The 12,238-nt window shown below is 42.7% G+C and overlaps 1 protein-coding gene across 2 annotated transcripts in view; it reads left to right on the top strand.

The window, feature by feature from the left end:
• Positions 1–12,238, top strand: part of DTD1 (D-aminoacyl-tRNA deacylase 1) — a 94,749-nt gene that overhangs the window by 56,434 nt on the left and 26,077 nt on the right. The gene's annotated exons all lie outside the window — the stretch shown is intronic.

Below are 12,238 nucleotides of genomic sequence, written 5' to 3'. Positions count from 1 at the left end.
CGTATTTATTAACATTTTGTCAAGGTTGACCGAGAGCCCTATAATTATAATTCAAGCAGGCTGAACTCGTAAACACATTTTCTTCTTCACGAACGTCTAACACTCCTCCGTTAATGTGAGTATATTCTTGATTTTTTAAAACAGTTATAACGGAGCTTTTTTGCATCTGGACACAATGCTCACGGACGATGCTGGCTTTGTGTACAGAATGGAAGTGCTGCCAACGTGTCTCCATACCGGGACAACTTGCTGGCGTGAGCAGGGTCAGTGGAAGGATTGGTGGAGGGTGGACGAATCGACCATAGGGTTGTGTTGGAAAGCCAGGTGTTGTCACGGTTATTGTAGCAAGTAGGTGAGGGTGTAGACCAGTGGTTAACCTTTGCACCCCTTTGGTTCTCAATCGTAAAAAAAAAAATGTACAATGTTAAGAAATACATCGAGGGTTTGATGAAACAAAGTAGTTGTACTTACGTGCCCGTGCTTAACTTGTGTTTCGATTATTTGCCTTCTTAAAAAAAAGTCTGGCATGTCTCGCACCTCCAGAAATGGCATCTCACACCCCCAGGGGGTGCAGCGCGCACCCTAGGTTAAGAGCCACTGGTGGAGACACATTGTGAAACGGATACCATTGGAAAAAAACAGTAGGATGCTGAGTTGAGGAAGGGTGGTGGGAGATTGGTTAACCCTGCGTGGAGTTTGTTGTTGTGGGAAGTTAATTGGTTCAAGTTAAGTTAATGAATAAGCAGACAATGTCTCTTTGATATGTCTCTCCGCATAAAAAATAAGAGCATTTTTTTACCACAACCCATAGGCCACACGGCCCTCTGTGAATGCATCATTTCAGCAGCATTGATTCAACGCAAGCAAGCTCTGGGCCGGCTTCAACGCGGTCAGCCTTGCTTCAATCAATGCTGGTGAACTGTCACATGTTTTATAGACAAGGGCCCCCTCCCTTTAAGACAAGGATCCTAGTTGGACGCAACGTTTCATAATACATGACTGCCGAGGCTCCTCAGGGTAATGGGTCCCGTGAACGGATGTGAATGTTTTTGTTGGGGAAATTTCTGATGAGGTGAAGCATTCTGGGGATTTCAACAAAGGATATGGTGAACATCGTGGAAGTACTGAATCGAATGCGGCCATACGTTTTAGACGTGCAATCGGTATACTCCGAAAGAGGAGCTATGTGAAAACTAGAGTTGGGTTGTGAGGGTGCTGACGTACGGTGCGAAAGAAGTTCAACGTACGTGCATGCGTACCTCTGTATGAGATCCATGATGGGTCATCTTGTAAGTCATAATCTTCAACCAGTGTCTATCCGTTGCTGGGTGAAGGCCTCCCCTCATAGTCCTATGATGTCACACCAGTCCATTTCACGTTTGGCACATCAGCTAATATTCACTGCTCCAGCCTGCTCTGATGAATTCGCCCATTTATTCCATCCATTTGACATCAATCTGGCTTCTTCAGTAAGTGTCAGTTATAGATATCCTGTCGTCTTGTGCGCCCTTCCAGCGTTTGCGTGAGTTTGTGCTGCACGCCTGCTGTACGCGGCCTCCATTCGGCGCGTGTTTATCTTTGGGTAAATATTGCAGCCTCCTTTGTCACACACGGACACACACAACAGTGTCGCGACTGCAACACGGGCGACAAAAACACAATGCCATTGCGCTGTGCAAATGCAATTAACCGGAGCTTGCTTGATAGCGTGCAAAACAACCGCTTTCCTCTCGTCCAGCACGCTTGTTTGTGGTGATTTTTTTTGCATTTGTTGATTATTTGTATGTACATCATGGGACCTCCTTTTGCCAAAAGGCGTAAAAGGCGTCCTCTGGTCTAACACCGTTTGAGACGAGGCTCAAAAGAAAGCTGTCTCTGGTGTGGACCAATCAGTTTCAAAGACAATGCATATATTATCAGAGTATGTTTTTTGTTTGCATTTTAACCACAAGTATTGTGGTTAATGCACACATGATTCCTTGTGAAAAGTTTCAGTTTGGTGTTTTAACAACTTGACACAGCTGTTTTGTTTCCAGATAAAAGGGGAAAAACCTATTCTCACCATGTGTATGTACGTTGAACTTATTTCGCACCGTACGTAGCCAATCGTGCTAATCAGAGGTGCCAGGGGAAGGGCAACAGACTAAAAGCAGTTCTAAAGATATTAGTTTTCAATCTAGATTTAAAAGTGCATAGCTCCAGTAGCTTACATTTTTACTTCTCGTAAGCGGGCAACTGTCCGCTCGAGGGAGAGGTACTCCTCCGTGCGACGGTCCTTGAGTATGTCCCCGCATTTTGATATTTGTTTTATATGTCTCGATGTTATAGGTAGGACTGCTTTCGTTTAATTCATACTGTGAAGTATTGCGATGCCCTCTTTAGTGGGGGCGAGTTTTTACTCAGTAAATAAATTGAATGAATTCATGAATGAGCAGCTTCCTAATATCGGAAGGAAGAGTGTTCCAGATGGCCGCAGAATCACATCTGCTTTGTCCATGATGCTCACGGAAAGACAACGTAGCGTGCGTTATCCTTGCCAATATGACAAGTGGTACGTCGTGGCTGGCACTGCTTGTGTGCTGGGATTTTTGAAGCATGAAGAATGGCATGAGTGTGCGCACTCATGTAATCGTGGTACACGTATGCTGCAGTGTGTTTCTAAAATAGTGATGTGCTCCAGATCTTCGGATTAAAAATCCCAAAAGCGGACAAAGAAATGACGTTTGGGCGATACAAATAAGATTTTGTGTCGGTTTGATCCGAAAATATCTCGTCGTAGGAAGTGATGTCACGTTCGTGGTGTAATGTCCATGCTTTCTAAGAAATGTAAACAAATACATACAATGAAATTGTTTTACAAATAGAACTTTGTTTAAAAAAAATGTAAGTCAATGATTAATGTTTAAAATTATTAACTGAATGCATGAACAAGTTAAGTCATTACAATAAAACAAATTTACTGACGAAAAGTACTCCGACCTGAAATAAAATCAGAAACTGAGTGTAACATTACTACACACTATTCTTTCGTTCTTTCGGTAAAGTCACGATGATAGAAAAAATAACAGTAAATAAAATAAAAACTACGTTTCGAGCGATCGTCATCAGGAGGGAAAAAAATGACTCCACAGCCCGTGCCTGGCTCTGTTATGACGTCCCTTCTTCATACGAGAGAGGGCGAACAGGGTTGCCACGTGCCTCAGCATGTTAAGACTCACAGGATATGTACATCACTGCATTTTATTTTCTCCCCAGCACAGATCTCTACGTCTAATGTCATGATTGTTAGCACGCGCATGCCACCAGTGCTAATTTAGTCATCGTTTTGTTATTTTAGTTTACTCAGTAGCCTTCGTCTGGCTGATGACAACTTGTGGCATTCCAGTCAAGTGTCAGTCTGTGACGTTCATTGAGTCATTCTCTTACGCTGTAGTCTCGTCGGCAAAAGCCGTCAAACGTCGAAGTCATTCTTTCGTTGTTCAATGTGAGTGCGCGGAGCAATATCCCCTCCCCCCCTCAATATGATCAGCTGAGCTAATGGGTGGACTCAATGTTTGTGTACAAGCACAGCAGACACGGCGCTGTCTCGTCAACATCTTTGGTGCCCCTCGGTGCCACGTGAGTCTCTTAACTGAAGGATCACAGTCTGCGTCTTCGTTCAAGCGAGTTACTCTCTCGTCATCACAGCCGGCCATGCCATCGGTCGCCCTCTTGCCCGATCGTCATTTTTGGACCACGTCGACTGAAATAGAATCTCAGACAACCCCACTTAGGTTGAATATTAGCCTCACGATTGTCATTTGCAACGTCTACAATATTTTCTCGACATGTGCAGAGCCTGTCGTCACACGGGTCGCCTGCTGACACGTCATTTACGCGTGACGTCACGTGTGCTGCCCACGATCGGTGAAGTGTAAATGTGTGACGTCATTCGTCGCGCTCCACTTCCAACGCGTTGCCACCACCACACTCGCCCCTGGGGTTTGGGGCTTCGTATCCCCCCCCCCAAATCCAGTATGTGCGCGTGTATGTATGTTGGACTTCTTTCGCACCGTACGTAGCCGACCGTGCCATTTGGAATTGTGCTTACAACGTGAAATCGCGAGACAAAGCATCCACTTCGACGTCTCGCGGAGCGGTACGGGCCACGCGCGAGTGAGATTTTTTTACTCTTTGGTTCTATTCGGTAAAGTCACGTAGGTAAAAAATAAAACAACAAAAAATCAGAATTGAGATTTTTTTTTTTGCACAGGGCTTCTGACAAACACGACTTGTGGGTAAGGAATAGAAACAGCGTCAGAGAAGATGAAGAAGACGCCAACCCACCTCGCCAACACGGCTTGCCCATCCTGCCGATTGTGCTCAGTAGACGTACGACCTCCAAGGTGTGCCCGGACCAAAAAAAGAACCCCCGTATAGCCTCAGCAGACTGTAGGGGCAAGTGCTGTTAGTGAGTGGCACCTATGAAGGCCAAGACGGCACACGAGGGGGTGGGTTTCAGTTTCATGTATTAGGTATAACCCCGTGAGCCATGCGGCTCTTGACTCGGGTGCAACCACAACAAAACAAAAACGTGAACAAGAAACGTCTTAAAGTGACTACGCGCAACAGAAAAATCCAGGAAAAAACAGCAAAGTCTTCCAGAAAAAAACAACGTATTTCAACGCTGTGTGCAAAAATCCCAGTGGGATGCAAGTCACAATAACAACGATAAGACATCATCATAAGACAATTTAGATTAAAGTTATCAGGCTAACTCTGTACTACAACAAACAAACATGGCTAAAGCATACGTTTTTGAAATCACCAAAATAAAGCTATAAAAACAATGTAACAGTGATCATAGGAACTGTGATTCAAATTTATCAATAAACGATATACATAACTGTTGTACGACCAAACTTCGCGGCCATAGCTGGCAGCATGAGTCACTCCATAACAGCAGGAGTCTCAGTAGGAGTATCAAACATTTTCAATGCACCTTTAAAGATCAGCACACTATAATCAAAATTCAATATCATACTTTGCAGCGGTCATCCGGAGCGATGCATTTTATTTCAGGCCATTGCATAGCAGTGGCAACTAGGGGTGTACAGCTCCTCAGCAGTTTTGAGTGAAGATCTCACAGGTAGTGATCCAAGTTGCAGTTTATTGGCAATAGCATTCCAGACCCTAGGTGCATCTTCAGCAAAGGCCCTTCCTCCAGTATTTGTGTGGCAATAAGGAATGTGAAGCTGGTAAATGAGCGAGGACCTTAGGTCACATTTGTTCTTCGAAACAGTGAGGAGATCCAGCAGGTAGTTGCTGATTTTTTTGTAAGTACATCGTGAATAAATAAGATCTTGTGCACAAGCCGTCGATCATTAAGAGATGTTAAGTTTGACCCAATGTAGGGATCGCAGTGGTGGGTCCTATATGGGCAGTTGAATGCAAATCTTAAGGCCGAGTGATACATTCAGTCAAGCTTCTTCAGTACAGTACCGGGGGCTGATTTATATACGATGTCACAGTAGTCAAGTAGAGAAAGTATGGTAGCTTTTATTAATTCCAAACGGAACATAGGGGGAAGCAATGCTTGTTATCGATACAGAAAGCCAATGTTTTTATTTCATCTTTTTACCAATAAATCAATGTGATCTTGAAAATTCAGTTTTGAATCAAAGATGACCCCAAGATACTTATAGATCTTGACTTGCTCTATTTTATAATTATTTAAATAATGTAATTGGGGAAAAATAACTTCCTGCTTTAGTCCTGGTGAGAAGCATAGCACCTTGGTTTTGGAGCTATTCAGGACTAGTTTAAGAGCAACTAGCTGATGTAGTTTGTTGAAATCACCCTGGAGCTTAGCAATCACGTCATCCGGAGAGCGGCCAGCAGTAATCAGTGTCGTGTCATCTGCAAACAGATTTACCCTGGAATGATCCAGGTCAGTGCCCAAGTCATTGACATACAGAGAGAACAAGAGGGGGCCGAGGATGGAACCCTGTGGAACCCCTTTTGTTATCTTAACCACTGTTTGACCTCAACCATCTATGAATACAGTTTGGGTGCGAGAAGAGAGGTAATTTGTTAACCATTCCACTGCGTGTTTTGGAGAAACGAAGGCAACTTAGTTGACTCAGCAGGGTGTTGTGGTCGACTGTATCAAAGGCTTTGGACAATCTTAATTTGAAGCTTTCGTGACTGCAGGAATCCATACTCTTTGGTCCTTTCGGTAAAGTCACGTGGGTAGAAGAAAAAATAATAGATCGCGACGTTTCGATCGCAACGCAAGCAATCTTCATCAGGAGGGAAGCTGCTGATGCAGGCTGCTTATAAAGGTTAGAGATGGGCGTAGCCCCAGAGTCATAAACGAAGGTGGGGGGGGGGGGGCTAGTGATGTTCAAGTGAGAAATTTGCATGTTATTGTACCGTGTAAATGTGATTGGCATGTCTTTGGACAAGTCAAGAAAAAGACTGGTGCAGTACTGCTTATTATCAATGCTACTGTATATTTGGAGTTTGCATGTTCTCTCCGTGGCCGCGTGGATTTTTCTCCGGGTTTTCCCTCCACACGTGCATTTCGAATATTTGGCAGCTATAAATGTCCACGTGATAAGCCACTTCGCTGAGCAATAATTTGTGGCCAGGTCGCTTCTGAAAAAGAGATATATATCTCTGGGTCTCACCCGGTAAATTTAAAATTGTTTATAGTTTGAGTTTAATGACCTACCTGGCACCTGCACACGAGCTGATTGCAGCGCTCCGTCTCTGTGGTTGACGTAATCTCACTTGCATCTCTGATTTCATTCTCCATGATGACACCAGGGGAGGTGTGGGTATAACCAATTTTAGCTATCACTGAGTAAGAGCGGGACGCCTGCATGATTTGATTCATGCGATGAGAAATCCGTGTCTTCTTGCAATGTGCTGACTTTATCCGAAGAATCAAACCTCGCTTGTAATCCTATGCTCTCTATTCCCGCCGTATCATTATTGATACACATGTGCTGTGTGCGTGTCATTGCAATACATCTGCATAACGTTTGGTTTAAATGAAAAAAACAATTCCTGTTATTTGGACCAATGCCGCTATTTTCTCCAGGCATTGTTTTCTAAGCTGCTAGAATGCAATAGTTTTGCATATGCAGTACTGTTTATTACTTTGCATTTTTGCTTCAACAGAGTATAAACTCTCTTGACTCTCATGCTAATCTTCTTGGTTCTTTCGGTAAAGTCACGTAGAATGGAAATAAAATAATAAAATTAAAACAAAATTCTCACGACGTTTCGGCCACAACACAAGTAGCCTTCTTCAGGTGAAGGAACAGAACTGTCGGGACGACAGCGCTTCAATGAACACTGCTAAGCTTGGCAGCGTCTTTTAAGCTGGGTCGGAGGAGCAGAGCGCCTTGACGAAGGAGTTTACATACAGAAGAAACTTTAGCATTAAAATAGCTGTGTTAAAGTGTTGGATTAGCAGGGTGTTAAAGTCAGAAATTAGCATGTAAATGGGAGATTAGCATGATGTTAATGTGAGGGATTAGCATGTAACTGGTCACGGAAGTAGCTATAGACTTCTCCAAGACAGAGGTTCTCTGCAAGCCATCCAGCTACCATGAGAGATTCGTTCATGAGGCCATCCACATATACAAACACAGAGACAATTTCAACCGAGAAGATGGATTCTGGCTTAGTAACCATTGGAAAGACGTTATAAACCATTTCGGTTCTTGATTGTTTTTTTTATGGTGACTTTCAGACCGCAGTCCATTCGCTGGCACTGCCTCTTAATACCTTTCACACGACGGTCAATGGTATTGTTTATAGCATGTTGTATAATAATAAATAGTATAACAGTGTAATGTTTAACATAATTCTTAAGGCAATTTATAGTATCGTAATTGTATAGTGAATATACAGCAGTGTGGTATACAGTAGGGTTGGTAGAATAATACATAGTGTAATATTACAAGTCAAATATTTGATAGTGTAAAGTATGGGGTAGTGTATAGCAACGCATTGTATAATTCAAGGGTGGGGTTTGTCTATGGCAGTGTATATTACGGTGTATAGTCGTGTAATGTTGAAAAAAGTTTAGTTGGAGACATCAATATAATGCATAATGGGCTGTGTATACGATATTACACAATGTAGTTTAGATTGGAAGTATAACATTGTAATGTATAGTAGTCTAGTTTATAGCATAGTTGTTTCTCCCCCCTCCTCCGTTCTGAGCATAGATGGACTCGTCCGTCTGAACAAAGCTCGTCGCTTTCCGTGGTGCTAACGTTGAAAAGAAAAAAAACACCACCTTTTTTTTTTCGACATAGAATTGTAATGTATAACGACTTATTGTTATTAGCTCAGCTCATTGGAGAGTATATTGAGTTTATTGATAACATTGATGTAGTTTATATTTAAGATTTTTATCAGTTTACTATATGGTATTCATTATATAGCATAGTGTATACCCAGTTACTTTATGTTAATAGCTCAACTTACTGAAGAATATATTGAGTACATTTATTATATTGATGTAGTTTATACTTAGTTCTTTCACATCGGCTTATTGTATGATAGTTGGGTAGTTGCAGTTCTTTAGCGTCAATATACTAAATGCATCTATAGATATGTAAACTCTGACTTTAACATAGCTACTTCCGTGACCAGTTACATGCTAATCCCTCACACTAACATCATGCTAATCTCCCAGTTACATACTAATTTCTGACTTTAACATCCTGCTAATCTCTCACATTAACACAGCTACTTCAATGCTAAATTCTTCTGTTGATATGTAAACTCCTTTGTCAAGGCGCTCTGCTCCTCCCGCCCAGCTTAAAATAAGCTGCCAAGCTTAGCAGTGTTCATTGGAGCGCTGTCGTCCCGACAGTTGTGTTCCTTCACCTGAAGAAGGCTACTTGTGTTGTGGCCGAAACGTCGTGAGAATTTTATTTTATTATGTTTTATTTTTTTATTTCCATTCGACGTGACTTTACCGAAAGAACCAAGAAGATGAATCCCTGCAGTCACGAAAGCTTGAAATCTCATGCTAATGTGAGTAAGGAGTGGACCAGGCAAACTGATTGGTCAGTTTCAAAGACAATGCATCATATTATCAGTGTTTTTGTTTGCATTCTGACCACAAGTATTGTGGTTAATGCAGACATGATTCCTTGTAAAAGGTTTCTGTTTGGAGTTTTAACATCTTAACACCTGTTTTGTTGCCAGATAAAAGGGGAAAACCTATTCTCATATTTTGGTACTGGCAAAGGAAGGTCCCATGATGAGGAAGAGTGGGTTTGTATGGTTTCCGTACCTCAATAAGCACCTACCCCCCCCCCCCCCACGTGTAAATGACACAGGCTAATAGAGTCGATGCTCTTTCAGGAGACCTGACTGCAGCACAGGGTCAACAACATTTTCAAATGACTGAAACATCTTCTATAGCCATTTATTGACCTTACACATACAATTACTACGAAAATGTGTTTTTATGAATTGTATATGCTGTACATGGATGTAAAATTATCGTACAGGTCCCCTCCCTTCACCCCCGATGACCACACATCACCCAGAATGCACCTGATCTCGTCAGATCGGGGCGCCGAGGTGGCGAGATGTTATCTCCCTCGCCTGGTCTACAGGAGGTCGTGGGCTCTATCCCGACCCAGACGCCTGTATGTTGAGAGTTTGTGTCTCCCCCCTCACCCCGCGGTCGCGTGGATTTTGTATCCCTTCACATTGAGAAACATGTGTTTAAAGTATTTGGCTGCTATGGATGTCCACGTGATAAGCCACTTCGTTGAGCTATCATTGTGGCCAGGTCGCTTATAGCTCAGTGGGCATTACCTGGTAAAAAAAAGTCTACATGTGTGTACATGTACAGCATGAATATTTAGCGGTGTAAACCAACAGAAACACATTAACCAAATACAGATAAGTGCATTGTGTGTGTGCCGGTGGGTGTATGCAATTGGCTCCTCTGCGGTAGCCTCAGTCATGCTTGTCAGAGCTCGTAGGCTTGAATTCAAAACCTCAAACTGGTTTGGGGAGTTCCCACACTGGAAGAGTGTCCAATAAATACACTGTATATGGATCATATTCTTGGTTCTTTCGGTAAAGTCACGTTGAAGGGAAACAATAAAATAATAAAATATATAAAACAATACAATTCTCACGACGTTTCGACTGTAATACAAGCAGTCATCATCAGGTGTGAAACCCAACGGCAAGAAACATTTGAAAGAAGTGGCGGTTTGTTTCTTGCCGTTGGTTTTCACACCTGATGATGACTGTTTGTGTTACAGTCGAAACGTCGTGAGAATTGTATTGTTTTATATATTTTATTATTTTATTGTTTCCCTTCAACGTGACTTTACCGAAAGAACCAAGAATATGAATATCACTGCAGTCACGAAAGCTTTAGATCAAACTGTATATGGATCGTGTACAATGAACTGAGCTCGCTGTTGCACGCTCCGGGCAGATGTCTCTCTGACAGGCGGCAAGACTTTTGTCAACTATACACCAGATGCAAGGCGCCCCACTCCATATGAAATCTGTGGTGGGGGTGTTTTGACCATACTTCACCACGCTGGTCGGTGCGGGTTGGTGCACGGTGAGGGGGGAGAGTTTAGATCGATCGGTTCAGATACAGCGCACCACCAATGTTAGCCATGGCTGGGAATCAAACTCGGTGGGGGCGAGGTTGATAGGGCAGTGCCCTAACCGCAGTGATTCATAATGAATCATTAGAAAATGTACGCATTGTACGTGGTTAATATTGCAGTATTTCCACAATGCTCGCTTGAGTTGAGCCTACAATACGCGATACGAGAAATGGGGAAGGGATCTGGTTCATTGGTTGATGGGAAAGCACCATCGACTGATTTAGCATGAAGCTTCACTCAAGTCAATGGTGAAGTCGTGAAGGTTTTGTGTTTTGGTTACGTTACGAGCTCTACCGGCAAGCCCTGTATCTGGTGGGAACTGTCTTCTGCCGAGACATGAATTTAACGCAACACTGTTTGGCCACCCTCGTATCTCTCTTACTTTTCAAGCAAGGCTCACGTACGATTTATGTGCGGCTTTCCCAAATACACGTGGGGGTGTTTGCGAACGCCAATTGTAAATCACTCCTTTTGCAAGGTATGCTTTTTTATATATATTCGTACATTTCTTTGCAAATTCATGCAAATAATGGACGCGGTCAAACACCAACGTGCATTTACGTTTACGGCTGTGAACATTTTATCAATACATTAATGTCATGCTTATGGGAGCATTATGTATATACATTCATGTATAAGCTGTGCTGTCTCGTCAGGAGGCTCAGCAGTAGAGTTAGATCAGAAGGTTGTGAGTTCAAATCGGGGATGGGGGTTGACTCAGCCCATCATCCATCTGGGGTTTGTTATATTGAGTATGACTTTGTGCGGAAGTCAAAAGTGGTTGTCTTATTGATAGACTCTCCATTGTCGTATGAACGTGGAATTTCCACCCCTGTAAGCAGGTGAGTGCCACCTCAGTGTGGCGGTGAGCAGAAAATCATGTTGACTTTTTGTGTTCACTGTATAAGGAGTGGCTTCATGGTGCATTTTCAAAACATTGCATTAGTTTTTTTTTGTTACAACTGTAGACTATGCAAGCAATAGTAGCATTCTCAACAGAACTTGAAATATCATCATCATCATCAACCGTGGTCAATTGACGACCGGTTGAAGGCCTCTCCAAATAGTCACAATCTCTCACGATCCTGCTGGGGACTATTCCAGCGAACATTTGCACATCTGCCGATTGCATGGATTCACCTCCTTCATAGACACCCTTTCAAGCTGCGACTGATGTCATCGTCCACAGTGACAGCAGGGGTAGAGGTGTCAAGCGATGTTATGACTCACTGGGTAAGAACAAGGATGCCCGTTTCGAGTTGGCCTGTTGCTATTGGCAAATGTATGGACTTTATCTGAAAAAATCACATAAATCCAGCTGTATATATGGAATACATTTTAGAGGTTTAAAACGTTTGGTGATATGTCAGAACTTTAATATACTGTAGTTTATTATAATTTCCTCATACATTCCACATGAAAGCCTTCCCAGTACACATGGAATGTTGGGCTAACAGTTCCAACTACATGCCAACGTTGGGCCAATGTTAACATTTTTACGCGGTTACTGTAATTTTAGAGAAAAATAAATAACAGAGAATGGAATACTGCTCAGAAATGAACATGGAAGAAACATTTCT

The sequence above is a fragment of the Petromyzon marinus genome, chromosome 31, assembly GCF_048934315.1.
Source record: "Petromyzon marinus isolate PM22_M1 ecotype Great Lakes invasive population chromosome 31, UKy_Petmar_22M1.pri1.0, whole genome shotgun sequence".
NCBI classification, from domain to species: domain Eukaryota; kingdom Metazoa; phylum Chordata; class Hyperoartia; order Petromyzontiformes; family Petromyzontidae; genus Petromyzon; species Petromyzon marinus.
The sequence above is the reverse complement of the archived record's forward strand: the minus strand, read 5'-3'. Positions and strand labels throughout refer to the sequence as shown.